A 13,909-nucleotide genomic window follows, 5' to 3' on the forward strand; every position below is an offset into this window, starting at 1 on the left:
ACACCAAAGACCCCATGCTTTTCCACGGCAAAAAAGCCGCCGTGTAAAAGAATGTTGCAATGCAGATCGTAATTTGGCTGACGGTGTCTTGCAGACACAGACACCAAATAGCCCTCCACACCCCGCAGGTCAGCGGTGGACGGGCCTGCCGTCCGCCACTGGTCCCACCGCAATCCCACCGCAATCCCACCGCCATCCTAATCTGGCGGTGGGTGTTTTCTGTGGCCGCGGCGGTGAATCCGCATCCTCCAGGCCGGCGGTGGCTTCCGCCGGCCCAGAGGATGCGGATTCACCGCCATCCTAATCGGCCCCCAAGTTAGCAAATTTACTATACCATTTTAAGGACAACATGGGATTTCCCAATGAAGAGATAGCTGAATCTTGCAAAGATGCAATTCTGCGACAGTCTAAAAAGCCTGTTAATATGGGGTGCCTATCAGTACATTCTGGATGTGGTCCTAAATGAGTGTAGAGACCCTGAAAAGATTAATGCTCCTCGCTCCATGTCCAGACTGTATCCATTAAGGAGATGAAGGAGAGACTACCAGACTCATTACATGTCGACCCTGTAGTGGCTAGACTTGTTGGTAGATCCTCTATGGCCAAAGACAGCATTTTGAAGGATCCAGCAGACAAGAAGATAGATGCAGTTCAAAAGAAGGTTTACACTGGTTCCTATTTTGCCCTTCGTAGTGGATTATATGGGTCCTACACTGATCAGTTCTTTCTATTCGGTTTTAAAGATCTATTTATAAGAAGGTATGCCGTGTCCAGAGTAATTAGAAAACATGGAGAAGCAGGTGGAATTGATGTTGGCAATTTTTTCAGATGGTGTCTAGGCAGCAGTATTATCATATGGATCATCTGGAGCTGCAAGGCAGAAGATTTCTTAAAAGACTGGAACATGCATTCTGCTCAGAAGGCTGCTGCTCTAAGATGTCTTTAAAGGGTGATCGACTGTTTGGGTCAGAATTGGAGGAGAAATTACATAAGATATTTAAAAAACAGAAACAGAACCTCCATAAATATTCCTACCAGTATAAAACAAAATCCTTCAGACAGCCTTCTAGAAGGTAGGTGCCAAGGTTCCAAGGCAGATCTACTTCCAGGAAATTCAACCCAAATCAGCACATCGGACAATGCCGAAATAGAGGTAGCAGATGATGTCAAGTACGAGGTTGGTAGCAGAATTTGTTACATCCGGCAGGCATGGTAATCAACAACTTTGGACAGATGGGTTCTAAGAGAGATTACAAGATGGAGTTTGTCTCTCCACCAGTTCCTTCAGGGATCATTATTACAGCAGTGCCCAGGTCCCATAAGAAACAGATGACATTGACCGAAGACATTCTCCCATCTCAAAGTGAGAGGAGGGGAAAGAGATATACTCAATTGTGTTTTTTGTGCCCAATATTCAAGGGGCTTTTCAGATTGTCATAGAATTGAAGTTCCTGAACAAGTTTTTCAACAGATACAATTCAAAATGGAAAAACTTCAGAAGATCATTCTTCTAATAGAAACAAACGCCTGTCTAGCCACTCTCAACTTGAAGAATGCATACCTTCATGCTCCAATGTACAAGCCACATCAGCAGTTCCTCTGGTTTTGTGTTTGGGACAAACATTGAGAGGCACAAGGCGCTATCGCTGCTACAGCATTCATTTTTTGATGCTGTTGCAGCTTTTATTTGGCGTCATATTTACAAAGTGACACAAGACGCCTTTAGCATCACTTTTTCTCCTCCAGCGCCTATTTTTTTAGCACCAGATCCGGTTGCGGCAGTATTCGCTTATGATATGCAAAGGTAGTCATTCCCCCTGAAAAAGACTTGCAAAACGGACTCAGCCATTGTTACAACGATTTTAGTAATGGCGCTACTTTGGAAAAAACAGGCACAGAGTCCCAATAGCGGCAGTGTCTTACCACTACGGAAAACCAGGTGTAAAAATGACACATGGCCACTGGTATGAAAGCAAAACATACCAAAATCACACTGGCAAGCTAAACGGCACCATGGACCTACACCTACTGCAGCTCGGAGCAACAGGAAAACTACCACCACCATCAACAAGGAAGCAGCTCAGTAGAGGGGAGCAGACATACCGCCAGAGGATTACCCTCATTGACCTCATGGAGTCAGACATCTTTGCCCATTACAGGCTCAGGAGGGAATCCATTGTCTGCGTCCTGCACCAGATTGAACCAAGCCTGCAGCCAACATTGCAGCGGTGCACCAACATACCTCCACAGGCTAAGCTACTGGCTGTCCTGCACATGCTGGCGACTGGAACTTTCAAACCCACCACAGCCAGGGTGGCAGTAGTATCCCAGGCATTCTTCTCAAGGTTCCTCCCATCCATCCTGAATGCCATTATAAGCCTCGTACCCCAGTAACTCTTCTTGCCCAACACAATGCAGTAACAACAGGAAAACAAGCAAGGCTTTTATGCTGCTGCAGGATTTACACATATGTTGGGGGCAATGGACTGCACACATGTACAACTTGTGCATCCAGCCACTACATCACACCTGTACCGCAACAGGAAGTACACCTATTCGAATAAAATGCAGGCAATCGTGGACCATCCGGTCCTCTTCATGAATGTAGTTGCAAAGTACTCGGGCAGTGCTCATGATTCCTTCATCATCTGTCATTCCACCATCAATGAACGCTTCCAGAATGGGACGTATGGGAATGGCCTCCTGATTGGTAAGTACTTTTCTTGCACATGACAGAACGCACAACAGTCAATTATGTTGGAATACGTTGACATATTAGTCCTGAGCTGAAGGAGACAGTGCATACATAGTTGCTTGGTGTGTGCCTACATACATGTGCCATACTGTATGGCATATGCGTAACACAATCCTACAAGTCACACATGTTGCGACCGCCTATGCCACTGTGGGCCAAATGTACAAGTGACCTGCGCTAATGGAGAATCACTGTTTGTGGTGCTCTAGTGGAGCAGCTCTCCAAATCATACCAATGAGGCAATGCAAAGTCTGTCTGCATGCCATTGCATGGCCTCATAGTTATGCAGTAAGGCAAGCCACAGCAAAGTTCAACATTCATTCACCCTATGTTAAGGATGTGTACCATGGGCCTTGTGGTGGCCTTTCACATGCAACACAGATGAAGATCTGACACTTTTCAACCCATCCTATGTTGAGGGACTCTGGGACTGTGTGCAAACAGTGTGTCTGCCAAGAGGGGTGAAATGAGGATACATAATTACGTCTCTTTGTCATGTCCAATTACTATGTGTCCTGCATTTCGCAGGGCACATAGAATGAGGAAATTGCATAGATTGTGTGTATTTGGTGCAGAAAGTGTCCCTCAAAGCATTAAGTTCTGTGAGGGTACCAAGCTGACAAACATGCACCATGGTGCAAAGGGGGGTGATGGCACTAATCACTATCATGTGATGGTGCGTTTGCATACAAATCGTGGATATGCTGTATGTGAAAAATATTTCATGAAAAAGAAAAAGGAACCCACACTTCATTGCATTTCACACCGTTTTGATTTGGGATGAAAACAGATAAACAAAGCTTAATATGTTTATCTTGGCGATTAGTTGCGCCGTTTTATTTATCAATTTTATCAAAAGTAGATATCACTTCAATCAAGAGAAATATCAATGTCTTGAACGTACTCACCATGAGCGTACAACAAGAAACTTAAATCAAAAAAGTGAATGATTACACAACAATTTAACGCAGCATACAAAATAAATTGTAAAGACATACAACTAATAAATAATATACAAAAAACATGTGATATCATTTCACAAGAAAGGGGGAATTGTCAACACATCTTGTGAAGAAGAGCATCTTTGTCACGTCATGGACTGTCCGTAAAAATGTCATCATTAAGGAATGCTACTAATATAGCATGTTTAACCACATTCTCACTGACGTTTGTTAAGGATGTGTAATATTAGGGGGAGTTTCTTTTGGTGCACATGATATTGTTTTTATGGCAAAGTGGAATGATGAGGAACGTTTTGGGGATTTTTGTAAGGTCATTGGTTAGTTCTTTAGAGGGTGGAGCGAATGAGTCACGTGGGGGCAGTACACACAGGTGAAAAACAGGGAGTTTCGAGAAAAGGCGGGCTTCAATATGGCGTTCTGCACAGAGCGGTTATCGCTTGGAATTACAACAAATGGACTACAGGTATAATTTGGGGAGTTGGGGAGAGTAAGATACGCGGTATAACCGATTAGCGGAATGTGAGGAGGATGGGTTATTAGATCTAAAGTGTTAGTGGAAACTGATTCTGTTTAAACCATGAGGAGGGTGTTATGAATGTAGGGGTAATGTTCGGGGAAAGTGCACAGAAGGTAAACAACTGAATAGTGAGGTGTAATAATTTTTGAAAGAGGGATGTATTATGAGTTTGGGGTTTAAGCAAAAAATGATTTTGTTGTTTATTCACAGTTATTTGTAAAAAATGTGGGGCTGACATATGCATTCTTAATAATTGTAGATACCCCTGAGGAAGGTCAACATGAGACTGAAATGCATTGGGTGAAGATATGTAATGGACTGATGAAGTTTTCTTTACGTGCCTACAGATAGGCCCGAACGGGCAATCATGGAGCAACTAACAAGCGTGAAAATATGGAACTTTGTTTTCTGTGACGTGACGGACAAAAATGAATAAATTATCGAAATAAAATGGATGAAATGGGTTTACTAGTGAGTACGTGATCAAAATTCAACACAAATGTGCATAAAGCTGTGCAACTCCTTCAGTGACTCGTAAGCCACGAGTCACAATCCTTTGTGTCATTGTCTTAATTGTGCACTAAAAGGAGCGGAGTACATCAGGAGTGTATGCACGCTAAAAGTGAAAAACATGAAGTGTTTCAGTTAATGAGACAAAAACGGGTGTGCTGCAGATCCTTTGAAAAATGAACATACTATACTTTGCCAGTGCAACAGTGTTGCATGTGAACACCCACTGCTATGCACAAGCAACACCACCTTGATGCAGAGTGTAGTTATGGTGTGATTTATGCAGCCTTACTGTTGGCATTATGTAGGCGGTCCGGCCAAGGCATGCATGATGATCTAGCATTGCACCATCAGCATGAGTGAGTATCATGTTGGCCACAAATGATGACACTCTCACTTTTCTTTGGGGTATGACCCTTGAATATGAATGCCTATACTCAATCATAAGGCGCCATCCATACATCCTTTTCCAGATGGGTGTAGCCAATTGCTGCACTTGCCTGCAAGGGAAGATGTAACCCTCCCAGGTTTCCACACATCTTGATGCCTCCAATGTGGGAGACAACGCGGTTTGGCAAGCAGGCTGCGCTGTCGTAGATGTGGGTGCACTGACTCCGTGGCAGTGCTAGCTTGTTGCATCCCTGGAGGAAGTTAATGCACTGTAAATGGGTGCTAAGACTAATTTAGCACACAGGCATCTCATGTAAGGTGCACCCTTGTGCTACCAGAGAGTTTGGGCACGATGCATAGTATAATCCCTGAACAGCATTGACTCACACATATGTACACTGTCAACACACATAGTAAACACATGCAAAGACAGTTAAGAGGTCAACTCCACTATTCACATCCGACACAGCAATCCCTGTACATTATTGCATGCATTGCACATCTCAATACACCGAAAAGCGCACATTTGCCCTATTGCGTCAAATAAACAGACTCATGAGCCCAAAGCATGATTTTTGCAGCCACTGCATCAGCTGAAAATGACTCTTACCAAACGCTGTGTCAAACCTACCGCATGGTGCTGTTTCAGGCCTCGTGTGAGTTCAACGCATTGACCGGTAGCCAAAAAAAAAAGACGCATCAGCTGAAAACGTGACGCATCAACCCAGGAAGTGGTGTTATGGATAAAGGGAAGTAAGGTAATGGACACTGCAAGCTGCAAACCAGGAACTGTGAAGTTACTTTCATTTTCACTTTAAGTCACAGTTTTACTGTCTGAGCTAGGTAGTGGTTGTATTTTGGTTATGCTGAAGAGTGTTTTGGTGTGTCTGAAGCTGGTCTTGTCTACTGTCCCAGTCATATCCCCCTAGTCCTTTTTGTTCTGTTTAGTTGTCTATTGTTCTGTGTATTGTCGAGTGTTTTTCTTTTGGGGTATTTGTGTCATGGGGCAGTAATGGGATTTTGGGGTGTTCAGTTTTATTAGAGTTTTCATATTTGGGTGGAATCATGCCTGGGAAGAGTAATGCTCACCCCATAAGTGAGTTGGAGTTTGGCAGCTTCCTTTGGCTGGTCACCTAATACCTGCCTGCCATGATAGCCAGTGGGGGAAGTGTGTTCCAGGTCTACCCCGTGAATGTGCTGAAGCAACGGTGGAAGTGTACGCCTTTAGATGCTGAGGCTGTTTGGAGTGGACCATCAGCTGAAACATCGCTGGGCCGATTTAGTTGGCAGGCAGTCTGACCTCCTCAACTATGTTGGCATTGAAGTTGGTGGAGCAGTTGGTAAGTAACATGATTTGTGTGCTTTCCGATGTGTCTCGTGTATCCATTGCTGATTTGTAGTAACATTAAGTATGGCTCACATGACTTGTGGCTCAAAATAGCCATGCCCCCATGCAAAAGAAGAAGGCCTTGTAAATAAGCCCCATTGTAATGTACGTTTGATCCTCCTTGGCATACCTCCCCTGGGTAGTCAGGCATTACTGAGGCCTGCCATCGCTTACACTGCTTAGCTAACCTGTGAATGTGGCAAAACACATATTACTGATCTTGAACAGCATTTCCTATGTAAAAGCTATGGCTCCTTGATGTCCATTATGGCTATGCTGTGCTTTGCATTAGTTTGCCTGACTACATACCTCTGAATGTTAGCATATCCGGCATTCTGCCTTTGCATGGCTTCATGGGGGTGTTTTTTGAGGCAAGGGCCACTGGAGCTGTCCTTACATATGAGACTCCTATTGAACATGCCTCCTGTACCTTGCTGAGTATGGTATGAGTTATGTGGGTACAAAGAATCACCGAAATCAGCTACCCTAGAGAAACATAGTAGTGATTCAATGGGCATCTTTATCCCAAATAAACTTTTTATGATGATTATTAGGTCAGGAAAGTGGATGTTAAGTGTTGCATGTCTATCAGCTTCTGACTACTGTCAAGGAGAATACATTGCCAATCTAGGATGGACCACATGATAGAAGCTATATAGGGGAGCCTATGCAAAAATATGTGGCAGTGGATACACATCTGACCATGGCCGTGGTTCTGAAGAATTCGGAATACATGTCAGTTGCACATGCTATGATATTGGGAGCATGTAATGAGCGGTGGCATGGTCTACCATGGACTTATAACAGTTCAAATAGAAGAGGTTTCATATGCCTCTGTGTGACGTTAGGTACTTATCCACCGTCCATTGTTACATGTAATATCTGCCAAGTGTTCAGTATAGTTAGCAATAAGCCCTAACATGGGACCTTGCCATATCAGTTACACTAGGTTGTGAGGCAATACATGTACTTTGCAACATTGCACATCCTACTATGGCAAATGCCTATGGCATAAAGGTCATTGCAGGATGCAGAAGGCACACTGATGTGCAGTAAAGTTGATGTGTACCATTTCATGGCTACTTAGTCAAGGTGTTGCAATTGCATTGTGCCACAATTGATCTGCCTTTTAATTTTGCCTTAGTAAATCTTATTTGATTGTTGATAGGCATGTGTATGCTCACTCTAAGATGCAAGATGCATTTAGGTTGTAGGGGCTGCTATCTTAAATATTGTGAAAAAAATATTTTTTCATGATGTTGCCACCTGTTCCTAGTCACTGTTTGACTGACAGTTATGCTTATTACTTAAGCAGACAACATGACCCCAGAGCAGCTGAGAAAGCATAACCTCAGAAAAGAGTGCTACTACCACCTTAGAAAAGTCGTTAAGGCACACAGAGCCATGAGGAAGCATTACGAGGAGACAGCTCTGGGCAAGTGAGTAAACTTTCCTCTAGGACCACCAACAATGGACAAGAGGCGCTCAGGAAGAAAATGAAACTCAGGCCAAGGTACCTCCAAGTCACCAGTACCCAGCTACTCCACCAGCGAACCATCTCAACCACCTGGCCCATCACCTCAGACCACAGGAGAGCTTAACTCTTTTAAGCTTGACATAAAGGAAAGAAGGACCTTTCAGACTTAAAGCTACTGGTGGCTGTGCTGGAAAATAAAATGGATCAGGCTCTGACACTCCTTCAATAACGGAAGCAGGCAGTGGAAAGACTAAGTCATGGCAACCAAAGGAAACCTTTCTGCCCTTCCCCCGTATACAATTTTAATGTTGGTAATAATGTTTTTATAGCTTAGTTTAGGTAAGTTAGTGTAGTGATAGAGTAGGGGTAGTGGTTTTAGGGCTTGTAGGTGTGGGTTACAATTTTAGTGGGTAGGGGTTCTTTGTGTTTTGTTGGGGTGGGGGTTGATGTGTTTTATACGTGTATAATATACAAAAATGCAATATTTAAAAAAAATATAGAGTTTAGGATGGTGCAGAGACAGAATATCGAGTCAAAAATATCGACTTATACAAATATTGTGGCAAACATTTTGTGGGTCAAGAATATAGACAGACAAAATATCGTGGTCAAGATTGTCGACTTTGGGTAAGTAATATCGATGTAAAAAATATCGAGGTGTTTAATATCGTTTGCAAAATATTGATGTGAAAAATATCAATGTTTTTATTAATATTATGTATTTTAGTATATATTTTGTATATGGATGATGCATGTTTTTTTGTATAAGAATTGTTTGTATTTTTATTATATTTGTTACAATTTTAGAAGTTATTAATTTTTTTGTTTGAATTTTGCCTTTTTAGTTCCATAGCAGGTCATGGGTTTATAGGGGAATAGGCTGGGGAGTAATTTAATTATATAAAATGTATAGAATCATTTTTATTTATTAATAATTGTTGAATTGAGATGTTGTAGTATTACGTGTAAATATTTTGTTATTAATTTTGTAATAATTAGGTAATTATTTTAATTAATTAATTGGAAATTCATTATGTTAATTGTGTAATTATTTTTAGGTGTGTGTTGTGGTGTTTATAGGTGAAAATGGTGGGAAGGGTGGGAAGTAATTTAGTTCTTAATTGATGAATTAATAATTTGTTGTTAATTAATTTTAATATATTAATTGGCAGTTAATTATGTTATTTGTGTAATTATTTTAGGTGTGTGTTGTGGTGTTTATAGGTGAAAATGGTAAAAAGTATTTTATTTTTAATTGATGAATTAATAAATAGTTGTTAATTAATTAAAATTAATTAATTAGTAATTCATTATGCTAATGTAATTCATGTTAGGTGTGTGTAGTGCATATTATAGTGTTAAAGAATGCATATTCAACGAATGGTATTGATTATTTTTATTAACAATAATTTTTTTAATTATTATTAATTATGTTAATTATGGAAATAAATGTAAATAAAAATGTTGACTTTTTTATTGGTGTGGTGTTATAGGATAGGAAAAAAATGTGTTTGTTAACATTTGGTTATTTTAAATAAATATTGTATTAATTTATTTTAGATAATAGTTGTACCTTTTTGTCATAAGAAATTAATATATTTAATGTTAATATTTAATATATGTAATTATTAATTTTGTCAGTCAGTCAGTCAAAAAAACTTTATTTTGGCTATACAGCCATAAAAGCACATATACTTATACCGTTAAATGTACTACAAAAACATATAATACACATAAAAAAGACAAAATATTCTAAAAAACGGAAAGAGGTAGCATAATGCAAATTTTACAATATTTTCTGACTCCGCTATAACTGGTCACCCTGTTGTTAACAACCTTAGATGTCAATCTTTGCCTGGTAATCTATGAGGATGATTTTAAAAAACATTTAAAAACAATTACAATATATACATTTAAAAAGGAATAAAACAATAGAATAGCTCAAAAAGGGAAGGTTTTAAAGCAGTTTCCTAGCTAAAGAGTTCTGCAAGCATAGATTAGCAGCATAATTAATGGGTGAGCACAATTGGATTATTTCCAGGCTCTTTTTTCTTTATAATGCTCCTACGTATACACCACATCACGAATAAAAACCTGGAAATAGCAAATACGAATAGTGGCTGTATCTCATATTTTAGTAGCCTGAAGGCCTTGGTATGGTGCTTAATCCCCACATTTCTGCAAAGCTGGAGCACCCACTTAGACCTTGGCCTTCTATAGGTGGGACAAAAGAGAAGAACATGGAGTTTTGTTTCTTCGGTCAAATTACACCCTGGGCAATCTAGTTTAACAGCTCGAAGCGTGAGCACCCGTGTCGAAATTGAAGGAACAATCTATTTGCCATAAAAGGTTGAATAATCTCCAGGGCCAACTCTAACTTGTATTGCTGTTTGACATCCAGAAACCTGGAGGTCAGACTACTTCAGTTGATGTTCTGCGATAGTTGGGCAAATTTGTGTTCTTTATAGGCAAGGAATAGGGACTTTTTGGGAATGGAGGGACAGATCTCTTCTGGTGCTAACCACATATTTGCCCTTCCCAATGCTTGGCATGTGCTCCTAATATGGGACTGCCATGGAATGTTTCCTGCTCCCAAGACGGTCATAACGTCCTACAATTCTTCCCTGTAGTTTGCTAGCTCTGGGGTGCTCCAGAGACGGCACCAGAATAGGAGTGGTCGAGAAGCAATTATGTCAGCAATGGGGCCGATACCCAGGTCCATCCTTAATGGCGTTAAGGGGGTGCTCTTGGTGAGACCCAACAACTGCCTTAGAAAGGTGTTCTCTGTTATAGATGGTGTACTCGATGGGCAGTGGCCAAAGAGTTCTGCTCCATATAGTGATGCACCCCTTGCCTGTGTTTTATATATTTCTGCAGGTGGACCTACCACTTTCTGTGTACAGTTTTTATGTACTTTTAGGATACCCCCTATGAACTGTGTCAGTTTTAAGTTAGCTTTCCTCACCTGGGTGATGCAAGCGCTTCAGCTGGTGGCATAGGTAGGCTGGTACTCCCATATCACGGAGTAAGCCTCATAGCTGATCACGCTGCACCATGTTGAATGCGGATTTAGGATCCACAAAGGTTAGGTAAAGGCTGCCACCCTCCAAGGTTACAGTTTTCCAATGGATCAATTGCAATCTGAAGATCTGGTCAAGGGTTGAGGTTTTAGCCCTAAAGCCAGCTTGTAAAGCTGTTAATACATTGTTTTCTCCCATCCATGATTGCAATCGACCAAGGAGAACACAGGAAAATATCTTTTGGGTAACGTCTATAAGACTTATTGGACGTAGTTTGCCGGATTGAGCCGGGTACCTTTTTTGTAAATGGGAATAATTTCTGCCCCCGTCCAAGTCGGGGGCAGCACCATACCTTGTAGGATAGCATTAAATAGTGTCCATAGGTAGGGTGTCCACACAGCTTGTTCGTTTCTGAATAGGTCTCCAGAAATTCTATCCAGCCCCGGTGCCTTGGCTGGAAGCAAATTACCCAGTGCCACAGTGACCTCTTTCAATTATAGATGCCTGTCCCAACTTATTAAAGGTAAGGTTACCTGGGCTGTCAGAGGGAAATCGACCGTTACATGCCCTTAGAGAGTGGCTAAAAGTAACTGAGTTCATCTGCGGAACTAAAGGGGTCCAGCCCTAATTGGGTATGTTGCATTCAGGGATTGACCAAGCCAAATCTTCCTCACTTGTAATGGTAGTAGTAATGCCATTTAGGCGCTCAAAGTGACAAATGAAATCCCCACCAATAATTACATATGTATACTCAGGTAGAGTATAAAGAAAGGTGGTGAGAGAATCCAAGGTCTGTGAGGTTTGCCCCTGCCTCACTGGACGAGAATAGATGTTAATGATAACAATCTTCAAGGTGTTATAAAAAGAGAGAAGGATGCACAAAATGTCAGGGGAGAGGGTGTCTATCATTTTACTATTGCATCCCAAATGTAAGCCAACCCAGATGTGTAGGCTCCCTGATGGTCTCCCCTTGGCCCCCTGGGCGGCTGGGATACAATACGTGACATATCCCACTCTATGTAGATCTGACCTTGACAATGTTTCTTGGAAGAGGCATAACTCGTGGGTGTCTACATAGTCTCCCCAATCTGAGAGATCCATTTTTGAGCTAAGACCTGCTATGTTCCAGGATAAAATCTTGGTATTCTGTATTTTGTTTAGGATGGCAATCTGAGTGTTCAGGGAACGCCTTTCCTGTTGTGTTACTTGGTGCATGATCTTGGGTTGGTTGTGAGTCTCTGCCTCCATCTGTGGGCTACAGTCAGGGTCCCAAAGCGTATTAGTAGAAACACTGGGAGTACTAGTTACTGTAGTGGCCTCATCTCTTTTCTCAAAGAGTTGGTCACCATTCTCGGGTCTTCCACAGTTATGGGGCTCAACTGACTTTTTATTAATAATGGTCGAACTTTTACAGGTCAGATTTAGTCAATCAACCAGATCCAGGGGACTAAATCTGTTGCTAACGGGGATATTAAATGCCATGATGTTTTCACATCCCGGCCCATATTTGACATACTACCACTCTGGGCTCTCGATTCCTACTTCTTGTACACAGTTCCCATTCTGTCTAACAGGGGACTAGGGGGATAGAAATAGCCCAAGGGCAGTATGTGCATGCCTCCTAACTCCTTAGCGTGTTCCCATTCAAGAATATGTTGGATCACCCTGCTATCTCTAAAGTTGATCAGAACACAGTCCCCCGGAATTTCCTTTCTCCTCTGCCCCAGCCAGTTAACCCTGCGTGTAAATAGGATTTCGCTTTGTGCTAAGTGGGGGAAGTGGGGGGGGGGGGGGGGGAGTCTGTATTTATTTAACCAGAAAGTGACTTTGTTTTCCTGTTCTGGATATGACTCCCCTCTTCCTAGTTCCAGCTCTGGTACTCCAGCAAGTATAACAACATAGGGGGTGGAGGCTGTGGGCAGATCTATACAGGGAAGTGTAGAGATTGTTTCCCTTGATTTCGGATGAGATGTGTTCCTATTGTCCTCAACACCAGATCTTTGTGCCTGTTGTTTTATTAGCGGACCTGAGATAGTTGCTATAGACCTAGAATCATGAGCGTTTTCAGTGCAATAGGAGGACCTGTGTTGGAGAATAGCTGGGGCCTGATTTTGTGGGGCTGGAGATTTAGACCCAGTAGGCGAATTCATTTGTACAATTAGTATGTGCCCTACAAGGAGGGGTAGTGGTATACAGACAGATGCAGTTACCTGATTTCGTTGGGGGGCCATTTCCAAATTTGGGTATTTAATAGATTTGATAGTGTGCATGATGGCATCAACTTTACTCCCCCAGGAGCCCATCAGTGTGGTTAGGTTGTCAATATGTCTCATTGCGACTTCAAGTTCGGATTTGATGAGTTGTTCAAAGTATCCTTTGGGCTCCTTTACCAGATGTGATCCCCAAGCTGGGGGCTCCAAAGTTCTATAACTACTCTCATCTGCAACATGTCCCCCTGGTGTTTAGTTTGGTGCCATCCTGGGAGTATGTTTCCCATGCTTCTCTCCCTTATGGTGATTTTGCTTCCGAGGTCCTCCTTTCTTTTTTGCTCCCCCACCCTTGCCAGTCTTGATAGTATTTTCCAAAGCTATGGTTTCTTGAGTGCACAGTAGTTCTAAGATAGTGGGACCAGTTACTGTTTGGGGTGAGTAAAGTAGCTCTGACTCCATAGTTGGTGAGATGTTTGGGATCATCGGTGTTAGGGATAGGCGTCTCTCAGTGCTTTCTATTTCGCTGGAGAGGGTTCCTATTGCCTGCTGCAGCATTTTATCAATAGCAGTCGGTTAGGCAATGGGGTTTAACATAGGAGCTTTCTGACTGGTGGTTGGCCTTGTGAGCGGGGAGTGTTTTTTCCCATAATTATTTACTGGCTAGTCCTCCCCAGCCCACAA

At 42.0% G+C, this 13,909-nt stretch overlaps 1 pseudogene; it reads left to right on the forward strand.

Annotated features, from left to right (window-relative positions):
- The first annotated feature begins 2,481 nt into the window (after positions 1-2,481).
- The window catches only part of LOC147707875 (uncharacterized), a 51,864-nt pseudogene continuing 40,436 nt past the window's right edge, over positions 2,482-13,909 (forward strand).

This window comes from Lissotriton vulgaris, chromosome 6 (genome assembly GCF_964263255.1).
Source record: "Lissotriton vulgaris chromosome 6, aLisVul1.2, whole genome shotgun sequence".
NCBI lineage: Eukaryota > Metazoa > Chordata > Amphibia > Caudata > Salamandridae > Lissotriton > Lissotriton vulgaris.